We start from the raw sequence: 19,921 nt of genomic DNA on the forward strand, positions 1-19,921 counted from the left end.
TTACAATTATTTGATGATTTTGCATATAAAATTTGTTATTCTCATACTGTTTTCAGCATGCAACAAGCAGTCAATATTACCAGAGTTGATATTGTAGATAATCTTTGGATCTAATCATAAAGAAGAATCCTGTTATGTTGCATACTTGCTTGGGGATTGGTTTCCACAGAAGATAACCAAATTATTCTACATACTTTGCATCCAAAGGAAATATCTCTGATACATCGAAAAGAGGTTGGTGTGTGCTTGGTGGAAGACTGTTCAGTATAAGAGGAGCAAGCAATTAAAAATTTAAGGTCCAATTTCCAAATATTCTTTGAAAAAATGATCTTTAAGCCTGTACAAATAAAATGTACTATTAGTATTACTCTGGGGGTCATGAAGATAACAATTAGTAATAACTTCAAAATAGAACTGAGCTTGATCCTATCCTTTATTCTGAATCTTTTTTTGTTGTGTCAGTAAACATTTTGTATCACTGTGTTTCTCCAATTGCAAAACAAATCAATACTACATGAAACTTTCAAACCACTTAAATATTTCTTACATCAACTTCTATTGAACGGTGGTAAAACTTCCATATAAACAATTTTTTGGACTTGCTTTTTGTGGATATAAGAATCTAAAGGAGAATCAAAAGTTAAATTCAAAAGTCTGAGAGGTAAGAAAAATACAGCTCAGGAGTATTAACAGAAATCAATTCAACAGATAATTTCACCTTCTCTGCATTTGACATTTTCATTGTTACGTGAAGGACTGAAAAGATGGGATTATTTAATTCAATATAATTCAAAAAGTATTTACTTAATGAGTACCTACTTTGCACCTGGTACTCTTTTAGACATGTGAGATGCAGAGATGAGTAAGAAATAATCCTTGTGTTCAAAAAGCTTATAGTTTATTTGCAATAAATGAATGAATATTGTAATTGTTATGATATAGTTGAAAAATATCTGTAACCATATTAAGCATGTTAAGTGACATTAGAGAAGGAAAATCAAATATTAATTGATTTTAAAGAAGGGCAATTAAATTTAGTGAGGTAATAATTAGATTGAAGAGATTATGAAGACAAAGATTAGGGGTAGGTGGGATAGTTATATTTTACTTCAAATTTACAGCTTGCTGGAGAGTAAAGATCATTTAGGAGACAAATAAGACAGGCAGGATGAAGATTTTGCATGCTTAAGCAGAGGCTATTGGTACCCTGCCAATTTCCCCCTGGCAATTACCTCTATAAACCTATACTGGGTACTGAGATTACCTGTGATTCTACACCTGAAGTATTTAGTTCTGACCAACAAAAACATTACACCTACAGGAAGGACAAGCCAGAAGTGCCAGAGAGTTAGGGTCCTTGATGCAACTCTTAGCCAGTGATGGACTAACAGTAAGAAGTCTCCCAATGGCAGAGCTTTGAGCAGTACAACTAGCTATCAACACGGTGGAGAAAGGCAAATATTCTGGACCAAGATATTGACAAACCTCTATCTACTGGCTTCCCTAATTATTTAAGGTCTTAGAGGGAGCAAGCTTAGAGGACTGAAGACAAAGAGATCTGGCAAAGAAGCTCACGATGGACATAGAGGAGTGGATGTGAAGTGTGTAAATCTTTATTTCTCATGTAATGCCCATCAAAAAACATCCAGTGCACAGAAGACATTGAACAATTACTTGAACAAGATGACTGGTCTGGTGGAGTTCAGCCAGTCTCTGTTTTTGCCACCTCAGTTATTTAACTATTAGTTTTGTAAACATAGTGACCATGGTGATACAGATGCAGGTTAGGCATGGTCCAATATCACAGGCTCCAACAAATGATGAAGTAGCTATTGACACTGCTAAATGTCCAAGTTGTTATCAACATAAACCCACAATGCGCTTTTGATATTGTACCATTGTCTAGGAGATCTACAAGTGGCAAGTTGATTATTTTTGTCATTTCCACTTTGGAAGGTGGCACTCTTTCCAATGATTTGTCCTCATTGAAAAGACATATCAATGGAATTGAATTCATAGAGACTACCAGTGGTACCTTGGCTTGAGTTCTCACAGAATACCTGAATTATTATTGTAGGATCTCACATAACATGCTTCAGACCCACTTTACAGTAAAGGAAAAATGATAATAATTAATATTCATGAAATCCACTAGCTATATACCAGACTACCCAGAAGTTTCCAACTTGATAAAATGTTGGAATGGACTTGAAGGCACAATTTAAGTGACATTTTGGTGATCAAGTTCTGTGTAATTGGGACAAAATATGGTGATTTTACCTGATAGTTGGAAACCATGGGTGAAGGAACCAAGCAGAAGAGCTAAGACTTTCATCTCTTGTCATCATTCTCAGTGACCTACTTGGAAATCTGTGCTTCTCATCCTCATAATTTTAGGCTTCCTTGAACTAGAATTTCTAGTTCATATATGAGGGAACATACACATTAAACTGAAACTATGACTACTGTTTGTTTATTTTAGATTCTTTAACCTAATAGCCAAGGAAATCAGTTAATACTGACAGGATTAATTGACCCTGAGTGATGGTTAGTTTTATATGTCAACTTAGCTGGGCCACAAGTTGCCCAGATTGGTCAAACATTATTGTGGATATGTCTATGAGGACATTTTTGCATGACATTAATATTTGAATCAGTAGACTAAAAAAAGCAGAATGTCCTCTCAAATGTGTGTAAGCCTCATCTAATCAGTTGAAGACCTGAATATAACAGGAAGGCTGAACTTCCCACAAATAAGAAGGAACTCCTCCTGCTTGACTCCTTGAGATGATCTTTTCCTGCCTTTGGACTTGAACTGAAGCATTGACCCTTCCAGGGTCTTGAGCCTGCTAGCTTTCAGACTGGAAATTATACCATCAACTCTTCTGATTCTCAGGCCTTCAGACTTGGACTAGAACTACACCATTGGCTTTCCTGGGTCTCCAGCTTGCTGACTGCAGATCTCCTATAGGCTCCAATTCTCTGGATAAACTCTAATATACCCTGATTATTATGAGGCAAATGACAAAATGTGACTGGGTCTCAAAGGTTTACAGGAACTTATCTTATTGCTTCCATGGCCTGTGTTAAACTTGACTGAAAGCCATTTATTCCAAAACAAGTTCTGGCTCAGTGTATTGAGAATCCTGTTATTTTAAGGCATTAATTTTTGTTTATCTAGAGATTGTGACTGGACAGTCTCTTGAAAAGTCAATTATAAGACAGAGTGGGAGTAATGTGCAATACTAGTAGGTCTTTTAAGGAGTAACCTGCAGCAAATGCTATTCATGACCTGCCCACATCCCTTCAACACTTAAACTCTATATACTTAATGTTGCTTACTACAGCTCTCTGTGAGATATTTTTCTTTTGGCCAAGAAAATCTTTTTCTTCTCAACCCCTGTAGTTTTGGTAAAAGAGTCTGTCCTGGTAACCCTCAATGCACTTCCCAAGAACAAGATTAAAATCATACACAGGGGGGTGTTTTATTTCTCCAACAGAAAGACTAATCTAGGGATAGATCCAACATATAAACTAAGCCAGATTCTTCCCAAATGTGTGATACATAGGCCCTAGAAGGGAGGAAATAGAGAGATGAGAGAAAGTGAGAGGTGGAACTGAGCTTGATAACCCACTTTGATCATTTGAAATTAGTTTTATACAGAAAATAATAACATGCATATCCTAATTTATTTTAGTTCTGTTTGTCAGTTATAACTGGAAAAAATATCATGGTTAATATAGAAAGTGAGACATGGTAGATTGACTGAGTAGACAATCTTCATGGCCCAACGGAGTAGTCTATGCTTTAACTGTTATTAATTGAGGAAACAGAAAGTAAGAAAGGTTCAAGTGACTTAAAGCTGCTTAGTTTTGGGCTTCCCTGGTGGCACAGTGGTTGAGAGTCCGCCTGCCGATGCAGGGGACACGGGTTCCTGCCCCGGTCCGGGAAGATCCCACGTGCCGCGGAGCGGCTGGGCCCGTGAGCCATGGCCGCTGAGCCTGCGCGTCCGGAGCCTGTGCTCCACAACGGGAGAGGCCACAGCAGTGAGAGGCCCACGTATCACACACACACACACACACACACACAAAGCTGCTTAGTTTTTATTTTTCTTTATCTTTTGTCTAACTTTTATTATAATGTAGATTCTCAGAGTTACATTTATCATATATCTCAGTTCATCTCACACTATCATTCTTTCCAAATCTAATGACATATTTCCTCTTCATCTTTAATTTTTCTTTCCAAGACAGGTACTAATTTTAATGTATTGATATATTTCCCAATAAAAACAAATGAAATAATTTATTTTTAGATATATATGAAATTATTATTTTATTTATATATGACTAGTTTACTTACATGATTATACAAGAGGTATGTTGTATTATAAATCTTCTTTCTTTTTTTAATCCACCCAACAGTTACAAAAGATATCTGTATTGTCATACGTAAATCTAGTTCAAATCTTCTCAGTACTGAAGCATATTCCATAATCCAGTCTCCTATTGATGCTTCCAAGTTCTTACCAATGGAACAAATACCAGAAAGCACAACTTTGCACATGCTGTCTTATGAACCTGATAGAGATGTCTCTGATATATAACCTGAAGTATAACTGCTGAATTATAAGTTATACACATATTTATGTCACTTAAGTACTATATGATTGATATATAAAGTGACTAGAACTATTTTACAGTCTTCCTGTGACTGTAAATCTTGGTCAGCATTTGATGCTCCCTAATTCTACATATTCTAATCTAATGGTACTTCGTTGCTGTAGTTTGTTTTTCTCTGGTGGCTAGTGAGATTGAATATCTCTTCATGTACTCTCTAGTCATTTCTGAATCTCTTTTTGTGAATTTCTCAAACATTGACTTCCATCTTTTTCTATTCTTTTCTTTTGTCTATCCCTTGTTGAAGGAGTGGACCTCTTTATAAATTCTAGATATTATATTTTAGACAACTTCAAATGTTGCAAATACCTTTATCGACTGAACTGTTTAATATCTTTGTGGTATCCTTTGTTGAAGATAATTTCTTTATTTTAATAAAAATACTATCAAATTTACTGCTACTATTTGTACTTTTCAGATCTTGTTTAAGGTATAATTCCCAACCAAGTTCACAAGAATATTGTTCTAGAATTTCTTCATTAATTTTATAGCTTTATCTTTTACAATTGGGCTTTAATCCATCCAGAGTTTATTATTGTATACAGTGTGACTTGGATCCTGCTTAAAGTTTCCCAAACATCATCTAGTAAATAAATATTTTTCTCAGTGAACTGTGATACAAATACTAACATTAAAATTGATTCAGCTATATATAAAATTTTGTTCTCATATTCAATTTCAGAATAATTTTTTACAGCTTCTCCATAAAACCCCATTGGAATTTTGTTTGTTATATTGAAATTACCTTTGCATAATTTCTCTGAAAAAATTGAGAGGAAGCAAACCAGTGTTTATGAAGTACATGCTATATATTGTGGGTTTTAATTTTGCTGGAATGAGATAGAAACAGGCTATTAAAAATGAAAAATAATCTCCAACCTTACTAGAAAAAAAGACATATATATTACAATGAAGTAAATAACATTTACTTTTAAATTAAATATTTTAATAATGCTAATAATTTAATTAATGTGTGAGAAAGTGTGGTAAAAAATTTTTTTACACTGGTGGGAGTGTCATTTTTACAGTCTTTCTAGAACATTCTTTGTCAATACTTTTAAAATCTTAAATATGAACAGATTTTTTCAGATAGCTATCTCCTTCCAGAAATTTACCCTAAGGAAATTATCATACAAGAAGGCAAAGATTTATATATTAAGACATTCATTGAAGAGTTGTTTATACTTGTAAAAACAAAGTAAATATTGTTAACATCCAGTTATAGAACATTTTTAAGTAAATTGTGGTTCATCCACATAATGGACTATACTCAGTCACTAAAATTTGTGTTATAGATTGTAATGTAAGTGCCTGGCATGAAGCTTTTGATTCCTGAGACATCCATTTCAAAGACATCCATCTGGAATAAACTTATTGCCAGCTAGATGATATGGCTACCAGCAAAACAACTAGATATGAAACCAGGCCACTCCCACCCATGAAGTTCCCCTTTTAGAAAATCCATGGAAACCTAGATAACTAACCAGTTGTATGATCCTGCTTTTCCCTTTCTACCCCCTAATTCTTCTGTTTTAAATTAGCCAGTAAAAAGTAAACCTGTGAAACACCAAACACCCTACCCTGGACCCTAAAAAAGACAGAGCCTCAGGTCCATGCTCCCTCTCTCTACCTACAGTAGCCTCTGTGTGGCACTTGGGCATGACAAGGTCCCTCTGAGATCTGGATTAATAAATCTTGATTTTTCAGGGACTTGATGTTTGTGGTTGAGATACATCCCTCAATCATAATAAGAACAATAAGGGCTGGTCCAGCCACAACATTGACTTGAAGTGGGGGAATGTCTGTAAGGGTTTGTCACAAGTAGTATGGGCCCAGGCAAGTGTCTCAGGCATTTCTAGCCAATAACATTGCTATCAATAGGCTGAGACCAACATAACATAGGTGAATATTATTTCTGTGGATAATATAATAAAGTAAAAAGTAGCTTACAGATAAATATAATACAACTCCATTTTTTTAAAACGAGAGAAAGAAGTTATATGAATATGTTTATATATATTTTGTGTGTATTAAAGATTATCAAAATAGTAATTGTGTTTATCTATGAGTAAGAGTTACAAGTGATTTCTTTGTTTGCCTATCAATATTTATATTTTTCCAACATAGGCATGAATGCTTTCTCTATATTAAATTGTTACAAAAAACAAAATTAATAAATCAGATGCACTTCCTTCAAATATTTTGTTCTAATTCCGTTCTTCATAAACCACTGTCTGACTTTGAGTTTTCATACCATTTACATTTAAGATATCTTGTGGTTGTTTCATGTTGTACATTTTGCTTTCCCCTTTAATTTGTAAATATCAGGGAAAGTCCTAATTCTTGAATATTACTCATAATACTAGAAAGGAATACTAGAAATATCCACTAGAACATAACTATAAGTGAACGAATAAATATTCTGATATAGGCATCTGCCTCTTGTGAAGTTGGTGTCAGTGAGCATCTTAGGTCTGGTGGCCCTTTTTATAAGCTCACATTTGTGGACTAGCAAACACAAGGAGAAGGTCTCAAGAGCTACCAAGATAATGCCACTCTTTGCAGCTCAGTCTGACTATTACCATTCTTGGTAATGTTTTTCAATTTGATGATTTAAAAAAATCATAATTTAAAACTTGTATTTCTTTATCATTGTTGAACTTGGGCTGTAAATGTTGCACATTTGAGCAGTGGTCAGGACATACATGGTATGTATATAAATAGAAAGCATCCTGTGAATGATAGAGAAAATGATTATGATTTAACCATACAGTTTTCAATATTATAGTAAAATTGGAAACAGAAATAGACTGAAATCAAAATTCACCTTCATGATTATTGCAATACAGGCTTGAGTTCTTTATAAAGAAAATTATCTCACATAAACAGCGTACCAGAAAAAAAATAGTATGAATAGTTTAGGAAATATGATTTTTCTTTTTAGAAAAAGCATTTTTTTAATTTAAAAAAATGTGTAGCAGGTATATCCTACATTTTTATTGCAAAAATATTATAGTCAAGTAAACTAAATCCAGAAGATTTTTTTCCTAGTTGCTAGACAATAAACCTCGATAAAATGACATTAAACCCTTACAAGCAATTTTTAGATTTTTTAACCATTTAATTACTTTTATTATATGAAAACAGCATTTGTATTGATTTATGCTATTAATTTAATGGTATTCTCAAATTTACAACAGATTAGTAGACTAATACACTAAGGAAAAAATAAGCTTTTATATCTGACTTTTGTTTGTAATTGAAATGTTTTTTAAAAAATGAACAGCCACAAAACTTAGGTTTTTGTATAATCTTCTGAAAGTTTCTGCATACTTTAAATCTCCACTATTATTGTTTTCAATCTCTCATCTAAACAGATTTAATTAGGTACTCCAGAGAGGAAGTCAGGGGCATTTTTTACTTATGGTCCTATATTCCCAAGGTAATGTTAATGTAAACATCATAAGCACAATACACCCATACTATACAAGAGATAAGTCCCAGCTAAGGGTAATATTAAAAACATATATTTTTAGCTCTCAGCAATTCTGCACAAAAATGATTCTCTGTGGTGGCAAAATTTACGAGCTTTTCTTCTTAGCTTGAAAAATAATATTGAATAATGAAGCTAACATTTAATTCTAAATTAATTAAAGGTATTTTTCAGACTTAATGAAGATGTGCTGTCAATGATTATAGGTCATATAAATTCCTAATACTTAGAATATGAAATTTATAGCATACCAAAAATATTTAGAACTATGATGTAAAAAAATTATTTGCCATTGAAATCAGTAATACCAATTACAACTATTTAACACATGTCAGTATTTGCATTTGTACACTTATTAATTTGTTATTATATTACCCAATCTTCACCATTCTCTTCTTAGAAATTCATAATGACAATCTTCCATTTAAACGAGAAGGATTACATACCACCTGAAATCATGTCAGAAATTGTTGGCAGATATTATTGGTTGGGTATGATTTAGCACACAATGTAAGGCTAGAAAATATGCTACCATGCATGGATTTGTAATTTCCACTTAGCTATTTTCAATCACTATTTTATTATGTACACAGGATTTATCATGCTAATCTATAATTAGTTCTCCTCACCTTCCAGATGTAAAAGCGTTACACTTCCTAGTCCCCTTGCCACTAGACCAGTGGGTTGTAAGTTAAAGCAGCATGAGTCCACATGGCCTGAAGAATTTAAATACTGATGCAGAACCTTCCAACCATCTCTTCTTCTGCCGTAGCAAAGATGAAAGGGCATGTTCATCATCCATATGTTACATGGAGATGGCAGGAGATAAAAGCCCGAGGATTGTTGAGCCACTACATGGAGGACAGATCCATTAGATTGTCTCTCACACCCATGGCGACCAAAGCTTGAAAAATAAAAAAACTTTTATCGTACTAAGCTACTGAAACTCTTGTGTTTGCACTGCAACATAACCTCATAGTCCTGGTTTATGTAATAATTTTGCCTTTTTTAAGGGTGAGAATGAGCTGAAAACTCAGAGATTTATTCAATAAGGAAAGAAGATCCCAAATACACTGGAGTCACTTAGAAACTGGATATAGAGTTTGCATAGTTGAAGAAGACTCTTAAAAACTGTTCTTCAGAAGGAAAAAAAAAGGGAGACATTTCTCCAAATTTGTTCTGTATTGACATTTAACCTAAAATTGCCTTCAGCATTCTGGAATCATTCCTAAAGTGTATAATTAGAGATTCTTGTTAAAAGTAGTTGATAACTGAGAATAGAAGGAATTTCTGTGAGGTAAAGTGTGATAGCCCTGCTAAGAATTGTCACCTATGTCTGTTGTTGGATCAAAGGAAGAATTGGTTTTTGCTCTTCATATATGAGATTTCCCTTTTATGAAATACTGAACTAGTTTCAGGATGTGTGTATACATGGAGAGCAGATATTTGTTTACTATAACATATGGGTTAGAAGTGTTCCTTTTATCAGTTTGGACTTCCATTGTATGGATTCTACTTAGAATAAAATAGATTGGAAGACTGGGCAAAGTTCAGAATGATCTAGGGTAAAAGAAATACAGTTTCTCTTTGTGTAGAGCTCAGGCAAGTCAAATAAATCAAATCAAAGAACTACCTTAATGATTCACTGAAGCTAATGTTCAAATAAAACCACAGCAGCAACCAAAACACCTGAAAATACTACAATTGCTAGTGAAGCATATACCTTTCTGAGGAAAGGTAAAGGAAGAACATCAGTCTAAGAGAAATAAATTCTCCAATAACATGTGTCAGCAAAAAGTGATTAAAAGAGTCCAAATCAAGGTCAAAATTTAAGCAAATGCTTTGGTCGTACAGTGACTATAGTACTTCGTTTCAAGTCATAGTTCTACTGTGATCTTGGATTAAATCTTGGGTTTTTTGTGGGGGCGGGCATTAGTCTTCTTAGCTGTAGAATAAACAACTGTACTGCAAGGTTTCTTCTATAGCAAATATTCCATTCTATTGCATAACTGCAGCAGTCCTTAGAGCCAACTTCAGCTAGGAATTCTGTTCTGTTTAACATAACTAATCTATTTCCTAATGTGCTGAGAGAAAGCATAGGTCTAAAGCAAAGCTGAGGAACAGAGAGTCCCAGCCCTCAAGCACATGTGAAACGTTGTCTAGAGCTCATCACTCATTGTTATGGTGAGGAATCTATGTTAGATAATTTGTGGACTGAAATACTTGTTGCCTGAAAAAATGTGAGAGTACACTTTTCTAGGGTAAAACCTTCTCCTAGTTACTTACAACCTAAAGAGCAGATGGACTCCTAATGGTTTTAATACTCACAAAAGCATTAAATCACAGATGAAAAATTGCAACTAATTAAACACCTAACCCCTTACAAACTCTTGCACTGCTGAGCTTGCTTAGGGAGAGGAGCAGAACCTAAACTGTGCAATGCATTATTTGGAGGCAGAGTCTTTGCTTCCAAAGTCTAGCTAATAATGATAATTCAATTTAATGACTGACTATGTGACCTTGGGCGGCTCAAGTTCTTAGGAGCTCAGGTCTCTCATCAACTGTAAAACAAAGAGATGTGGTCATTGAACAAGATGATCAGTAAGATTCTACTCATTTAACATTTTCATGGTTTCTAAAGTATCTTTATACACTAAACTAGAAGCTATAATGCACCTTATTAAAATTGAGAAAATTTTAGGAAAAGAATACTCATTTTTAACAAGGATTATCTACCTGAATGTTTTGGATAAAATCTTTCAATAACATCAAATGAAAAATAAGGATAAAATTCAAGCTTTTCTTAAGTGTGAAGAGCAAAGGGATGAGAAAGAGAGTGACATATCCTCATAGGAACGTAAATTTATAATGAACATAAAATTGTATTTAATGTCAATGATTATAAGGTCTAGTTTTGCCTTGATATCAACTTTACGTTTCTGTGTTCCCTTCTAGCTGATATGTATTTAGCACTGCACATGTGGCAAGTGAATCACAGTAAATTACATTGTTCTTAAAAAGTTTTACTCAGTCATAAGATAGATACGAGGAAATATTTTCTTCCTCAGGGTCCAGCATTACTAAATATAACTAATTTCTCCATTTCTGTGAAGGAAGAGCAAATAAACTGAAATGCAAATCTATCAGGTTATGTATGTGACAAAAGGCCTTATCTGACAGGTGAATTCCTTCATTTTCTGTTCATTTATAGACCCCAAATGATTTAATGTTTTTCATAGGAGTTCATTCCCAAATCTCTGATATATATATGTATGTATGTGTGTATGTGTATATATATATATACATCACAAACCATATAGAATGGTATAGATGCAAGTAATATTTTCTGCCCTGTTTACTACCCAAAAGTAACTGCCATAAATTTGGTGCTATATCAATAAACTTGAAAATAAAAGTTACTTTCTTTTCGATAAAATAATTCAGCTAGAGATGACATAAAATGCTTTATATTTAAGCATGGGGACATACCATGCTTTCTCTTGCTCTAAAAAAGATCTGATGCTACTGACAAGCATCTGACTATGTTTGTATAACAGGAAAGAACTGCCCTGCAAATGGCTACACAGATTGATAGTACCACGACTAGCTTCCAGATTTTCTCTTGCTCTTTGTTTGCTGAACTGAGCTATATTTCTGAGAATTTCTCCATCCCCCTACCACGCTTAAGTTTGTAATGAGAGTCATCTGCAAATATGGCTGATTTTTCAGGGAAAAATGATTGGCCTTATTTTGTAGGTTTTGCTGTGTGGATACCATTTTGGAGTTTGGGATTATGAGAATTGTTAGCCATATTAATAAGTAAGTTTAAGACTCTTCAAAAATGTACTAAAAAATTAGATGTCCTCTTTATTCTCACTCTAGGAGGAGTCAGTAGGAGACACAGCTTACCTTTCCTCTGAGGAGAAAATTGTCATCTCCTGGGCATTCTCAACAGGTAAATGTATTAGATATTATAGATTTTAGTCCACTAATTATTGTCAGTATGTTGTCATGTCAGGGTTTTCAATGAGACTTTCTGACTTAGAAAAAAGGAAACGACATTGCCTTTGAAAGATAAACTAAAAAAGCAGAACTTAGTTTATCAAAGCGGATATATGTAAAATAACTTGAGAAAGGCAGAATAGATTCAAGAACTGCTAATGAACTATTTGCAGTTGAATTTGTTATTGCAGTAATATAAATACTTTTTATTGAAAATTGTACTCTACTATGTAGTAAACATGACATATAACATGAATGTTTGCATATTAATATGAACATATATGTGTATATATATACATATACATATACATATATATATACCTTATACAAGGTCCTACAGTTAGTAAGTGACAGAACCAGTTCTCAAATTCAAGTCAAATTCTACTGGCTGTTCTGCTTATCATATGCCAATGAGAAGGAAATTTGCTGACCATTGAAACATAGATGTTACACAAGTTTTGAAAACATCAAATCTTTTAACCCAGCTCTATATTGGCTGCATTATTTTATGGGGGGAAATAGTATGCAAATACTTAGTATATTGCTTGGCACTACAAAATGGAGAGTAAAATAGGGTTACTGAATCCATTGAAACACACTTGCGGGGGAAAAAAGGCATTAGCCTATGAAATGTGATTTTTTTTTTCTGTTGGCAAGATTATCTGATTGTGAAAGTAATGAATCAAATCATATTATCCTAATGTCCCCAATATGTGAATCAATTAAAAATCTCTTGATTCTGATCTGCTCTCCCCAAACAAGCTTCTGAATTTGATTGGCTGCATTTACTGGTCTACCTGTAGGGTAAGATTATGATTTTCATACTACATAAGTATACCGGCCCACGTGAAAGTTATTTTCTATTATAAACTCATCAGTTAATGTGGTGTTTACATATCAGTTTTGTGGGTTTGATTAATTGATGTGAGGAATGGGTATCTTTGATAAGCTGAGCTATCCTTAGTGTGCTGTTCAAATTAGGATTCTCAGCTTCTCCGCCCAGGTAGAGCCCCTTGAGAAAGAGTGAACCCACCTCCTTTTGCCCTCACATCCCCTCTCCAGCCTCACCTTCACCCTCAGGTACCAGCCATGCTGAGGACTTGTATGGCAAAGAGCCATGCTCTACCTCAGCTCTGGCCCTCACATGTACTATTTCTACTCTTCAATTCTGTATTTCTTATTCAGCTTTGGAACATATTCTAGGCTCTTCAAAGAATACATCTTTGACCTATTTATTATGTGGGTTAGAGCCTCCTCCCATGTGTTTTCAGTCACTTTGTACATAATGTTATTATAGCAGTTGCTATATAACATTATTATAGCAGTTGCCATCACTAGTAGCTCCTTAAACACAGGCAAGACCTTACTTATCTTTGAATCCCAGAACTGTACTTTGTCATTTAGTGGGTAACAAAAAATTTCTCCCTAGATCCTGGCATAAATTATAGATAATATCTTGCTCACTGCAGAAACCCTAGGGCCTAGCTATTTATTGAATTTTTAGTAAATACTTATTAAGTAAATAATCAGAGATGACATTTATGGTTGTATCAAAAGAAAATATTAAAGTTTTTTTTTTTTTTTTTATCTCTAAGCCTTTGGTCAGCATGGTCAGCCTTCTTGGTGTCTAGTTATTATTAGAATAAACTACTATTTACATTTTTGCTTCTTATAGTCTTTCCTTAGGGAAAAACAAACTACTTATTTTTTAAAACAATGAACCATATATAAGTTTGTTCCAGAGTTATAACAAAATCAACAAAATTGAATGATAGACATGGAAAATCAGAACTGAATACAGGGACAGAAGATTAAGTAAAAATTTGGCAAGATGCCCAGACAAATCTCAGTTTACGGCAGCAGAAATGAACAGACAATCAGATTCCTGAATCACATCTTTGAGTTGATCTGTTTTTCTTTCTCATGTGTGTCTCAGTGGCATGTGGGAGAGAGTATGAATAGGTTGGTTTGCAGTCTCTGGAGTGAAACTGTTCAATTAAATATTTAGGAGGTCTGTCATGAAGTAATTGTTTATAAATGCAGGCAACACAAATGAGTGTGTTGTAAGCATATGTAAATGCAAATGTAGATAAAAGGCATTGCTAATATGTACAGAAGGGAAAATAATTAGCAAATTTATAAGGGTCAGTCTGTAATTCTAATGTTAAAACTAATCCTTTGTTTATTTTAAGATATTCCTTTAATGGGTTTACCATGCATTTTCAATGGTAAGTAGTGATGTGCTCGAATTTACAAAGCAGAAAAGAAACAAAGTGAACATTTTTAACTCTTGGGAGGCTATCCAAAGCAGTGGAAGGTGTTTGGTGGCTGCCTTTGCTCTTCATAAACAGTTGAATTGTGCCTTGTTACTCACCGTCTCACACCACTGCTGTTCAGGTCTTTTCCCAAAATTTCATTCAAATCTTGCAGCTGCCAGTTCTATGAGAGCATTACCTATATTGTAATTACTGAATAGGTTGAGTGAACTTGAGCTCTTCAGCCTGTTTCAGAAACCCATATTAACACCCTCATTGACCTCTTCTTTTGGGTGATTCTCATGTGACTGGGCCATTGCTGTATTCTTCCCAGCAATATCTTTGATAAAAAAGCCAGCTGGCTCCAAAACGTAGTCTTGAAATTCCATTTTTAATGCCCCTCTCCTGCGTATATCTGTTGGTCCCTAAGTGGCTTTTTCTTCTTACAGTTAATCCTTGAGAGGATGACAGAATTTGTAGGAGCATATCACATAGACTTCTTGGATTTTGTGAGACTGAGTAAGTCAGATTTTAAAGTTCATGGGCTTTAGCTACATACTCCTAAAAATATTAGCTCTCACTTCCAATCTTTCTGATCCAGAGTACTAAGTGTCTACATAAATGTCTCCTGCATATACTGTTACTAATATTAAAGATAACAATGATTAGCTGCTCATCATATTCCAGGCAGTGTGCTAACCTATTTACATGAATTACTTCTTGTAATCAAGATAACCAAGCTTGGTAGTTATTGTCATTACCCTCATTTTACACATTTGAAAGTAAGCTTAGAGAGGTTAAAACTGTAGTAGCTCAGAGCTAATTGGTATTTCTGAGATTTGAATCCAGACTACTTGACCAAAGAGCCCACTGTCTAAACCATCATGTTATAGGGTTATTTTCACCTGGTGTAGGCACCATTATGAACCCCTTCACATGATGATTTTGTTACATGATTTGAACATCTGGGGTCCAAGTTCAATCATTAATGTAATAGACCCATGTATAATGTTGGTGATTTATTAAAAACAAAAATGTATGATTTTATGTTTACGTGTGACCTTTTTCTCTTCATTTCATGCTGTGATTATAAGCACAAATATACAAATATATGTACATATATATGCACACACACAGAGAGAAAATATGTTTTTTTGGAGGAAAAAAATTTAAATCATTGATTTATGCTGACATCTTTATACTTACTTATTGTTTTTAAGTATAAAAAAATGGCTCATTGGCATAAAGGAAGAGTCTATGTTCTCAATGAATCATGCAGCTTTGTTAACACTTTCTTTTATATGGGAAAATGACCCTGTCTCCAGGAGAACTTATTAAGGAAGGTATATCATTGGAGAATTTGACTGCAAGTGAACCAAGTATTGAAAACACTAGCTTTTATGATATTATTTTGGAGATATATATATATCAGTTAGAATGAGGGGTATTTTTCCCCATGAAAAATAATTTGTTAGTTTATTTTCCACATGTTCCAGTGAGAAGGGCTCCCAGAGCTACAGGTAAGAATATCCCTAAGCACTTGGGCATTTTTTCCCTATTTTCATGATTAACAGCATTCGACTACCCTTACTCCATCTAATTACAAATATACACTATGAAGGCAATTTAGGAGATTGCTAAATAAATTTTTAATTAAAAAAAGGTGTCCTTTTTATGAGTGCTGAAAAAAATAACACTGTCTTAAAAATATAGAATTTAATTTTTCTCCCACAGAAAACAAGCCCAAAGGTAGGTAGTTTAGCTGACATGCCACTCAATGGTACCATCTACCAAATTCCTTCTAACTTGTCTTGGCATTTGTATTTCCCAAAATAGATCAAGATGGGTGCTTGACCTCTATCCATCATATCCATGCAGCATAGAGAAGGCCAATATCCTTCTTTTTGAAGATTTGTCTCTATAGCTTTGTAAAGCCTGTTATTAGTCAGTTCTCCAGAGAAAAGGCTCAATAGGACACACACACATATAGAAACTGATAAATACACACACACACACACACACACACACATATATATATATATATATATATATATATACATATATATAAATGGAGTAAGAGGGAGAGAGATTTATTATAAGATTTGTTTTTCATGCTTATACTCTTATGGAGGCTGAAAACTCTCAAGATCTGCAGTCTGAAGGCCTAAGACCAGAAAATCTGCTGTTGTAAGTTTGGGTTTGAGTCTGAAGGCAGAAGACTAATAAAGACCAATGTCCCAGCTGGAAGACCATCAGGCAGAGAGAGAGAGAATTCCTTCTTGCTTAGCCTTTTGTTGGATTCGGGCCTTCAGTGGATTAGATGAGGCCCACCTACAGATTGGAAAGAACAATCTGTTTACATAGCCTACCAATTCAAATATTAATATCACCCAGAAACACCCTCACAGACACACCAGAATAATGTTTAATCAAGTATTGAGTAACTTGTGGACCAGTCAAGTTGATAAGTAAAATTAACAAAGCCCTTCTGTTTACAGCCTATTGGCTAGAACATAGTGGTAAAAAAAAGGATGGTAAATTTGGTCTATAGCATGGAAAGTCATATACCTAGATAAAAATCAGAGATCCTATTGTTACAGAAAAATTAGACAACAGATAATGGGACATATTTAGCAGGCTCTGCCTCTGAGGAGACCCAACACTAAAGGTTAAGAAAAGAGAAAGGAGTTTCCTAGATGAAATAAAATGAATTTAGCTCTCTGAACTATGGAAGGTAATATTTTATATCATTTAAAATAATCATTATTTTCATCATTTGTTGATATTCTGATTTTATGAAAATTGCAATAGAGTCAATGTTTTGTCATTCTGGATTAAATTTTTGAAAATTTCTGCTACTATTTGTGCTATTATTTGAGAGATATATTACGATTTACTATTTTTAAAGTGATAATGAAATACTTCATTATATATATATTTATATATGTAAACTATAATTTATACATACACTATATATATGTGTATATATATATATATTTATTTTTTTAAATTTTTTTTGGCGGTACGCGGGCCTCTCACTGCTGCAGCCTCTCCCGCCACGGAGCCCAGGCCCCGGAGGCGCAGGTTCAGAGGCCACGGCTCACGGGCCCAGCCGCTCCACGGCATGGGGGACCCTCCCGGACCGGGGCACAAACCCGCGTCCTCTGCATCGGCAGGTGGACTCTCAACCACTGCACCACCAGGGAAGCCCTATATATATATTTCTTGAATCATGAGCCTCACAGTTTATTTAGGGTGGATACAAGTTCTTTTAAATAGAATTGGTGGTTTTCTTTTTCTTCTTCAGGAAAGTTTTCCCAGAAAGTAACCTTCCAATCATTTGCCCACAGAGTAAGAGCAAAGGAGCCAGAGTTGTGAGAGGCAGGCAGCATTCAGGCAGGTGCGTCATCACTCAGTATACTATCAATCACCCTATCCCAGGTGTTCAGGAGGGTGTCTCATTTGATCTCCCAGTTGTTCAAACTGTCTCCAATGCAGATTCTCTGTGATTCAACATCTCCAGAGAATAAACATATTTTCTTCTGCAAAGCTCATGGAAGAGCAATTGCCTATTTGCAATGGAAAACATCTTGGAAGCTACTTGCTACTAAAAACAAACTTTTAAAAGATCTTTTGCATTTAACCTCACTTCACACCCAGAAAGAGTGAATTACAAGGAGTAATTCAGAGGTTATTGCACCTCCAATTCTTGAAACTTGCAATGGTTCTGCAGCACAAATAATCACTTTTTTTATTGGCATCCTTTAGGCTGTCATGTTCTAGCATTTGTATAGACAGAGTCAGTTACTATTCATGTACGTGCTTTCCATATTACAAAATTAGCATTGTAGTGTACTATGTCCTTTTTTTTTCCTTTGTTTTTTTGATCTTATATCTTTGAAAACTACTTATGGATCTGGAAAAAGAATGGTTATTGTTGACTTCCCAAGACCACTTCCAATGGATTCTTTCCAGGGACACTTTCTTGAAGACCATGTACCACTTTCCAAAAATTCTATTCGATTGATTTTTGTGACCTTTCTCTTTAAGCACCTCCCATTCACCATCTCTTTCTTACTCTCATTTGTTTCTCTATCTCCTTTCTGTCTTCTAGTTTCTTTGTCTTTCCACTGGTCTTTGGTGTTCACTGAAATTCTGACTTTAGTCAGTCCTAATCCCAATTTTACATCTTGAGTAATCCCATTTCTCAAGTTATTTTTACTACCAGTTGTATAATGGTGAACCCCACTCCCCCAAATCTGAATCTCCATCCCTGACTGAATTCCTAAGCTTCACATTCATATACACTCTATGTGATAGACATTTCAATCCTGCTAAACATTTCAATTTGGGTGTCCCATAAGCAGCTCAAATTCAATATGTTTAATAATGAATTCACCATCTCCTATACCACACATGTTCCTTCTCAATGGTACTGCAGTTCAGTTGACAGCAGTACTCATTCATTCAAGTTAAAAAAAAAAAAGGAAATCAATCAAGGTTTCCCCCTTTCTCTCTTACTATCATATCCATTAAATTGTTTTGTACTTAGTCTTTGACTTATTTCTAATTTCCCCCTTAATTTAAGCCCATTTCTTCTAATCTAGTTTTCAGGTTTATCTGATACTGTCTTTTTTCCTTTGAATTCATCTTGATTATTGCTTTTGAATGAACTATCAAAAATTTAAAACTGACAACTTTACTACCTCAGACTGAATACTCAGTGCTACCCACTAACTGTACTCTATAAAGATCACACTTCCTAGAATAGTATGCAAGAACCATGATTACTAGCCACTATCTCTATTGCCTCATCTTCCATAATTCTTCCCTGATTTCACTACAGCAGATGAAAATTTACTTGAGGTTTTTTATAAACTTGACACTGTTTCATATGCAAAGGATTTATTTCTTAATACACTGTATCCTTTGCAAGAATGCTCTCCTACTTTTCTTCAGCTAACTTCTAAGATTTATCTAGATTCAATATAGCTTCCAAATCTAAACTGTCTTCTCAAATCTACCAAGGATGAAATGACTGGTCTTTTATTCTTCTCTTATAGAATCCTCTATCTCTGTTTACAGAATAGCTTGTTCACCAGTGTGTACCACAATGTTTTATATTCCTTAAAAGAAGAAACAATGGGAGAGCCTCATAATCTAGTGGTTACGGGAAAATAGTGGGCAAGTGTAAATCTTTTGTTGAATTACCAAGAAATTCTTCTAAAACTTTGCATTATTTAGCTTATTTTCTTTTCACTTCCTTTCAAATATTTTCAAGTAGAGAATTTCTTTTTGCAAATACACGTGTTTTCACAACCATAGAAAATGCTACTATACTCTAACTCATGATGAAGTTATACCTTAATACTGATTTAGATAAGGTAGATTCTAGTTTGGAACTTGGGTTTTGAGACATTAATTTAACCCTCCAGCTCTCCAGTTTCTATATTTGTTAAGTGAAGAAATAGTACTAGATGAGCATCAAAGC

The sequence above is a fragment of the Leucopleurus acutus genome (assembly GCF_964270905.1).
Source record: "Leucopleurus acutus genome assembly, chromosome: 8".
NCBI lineage: Eukaryota > Metazoa > Chordata > Mammalia > Artiodactyla > Delphinidae > Leucopleurus > Leucopleurus acutus.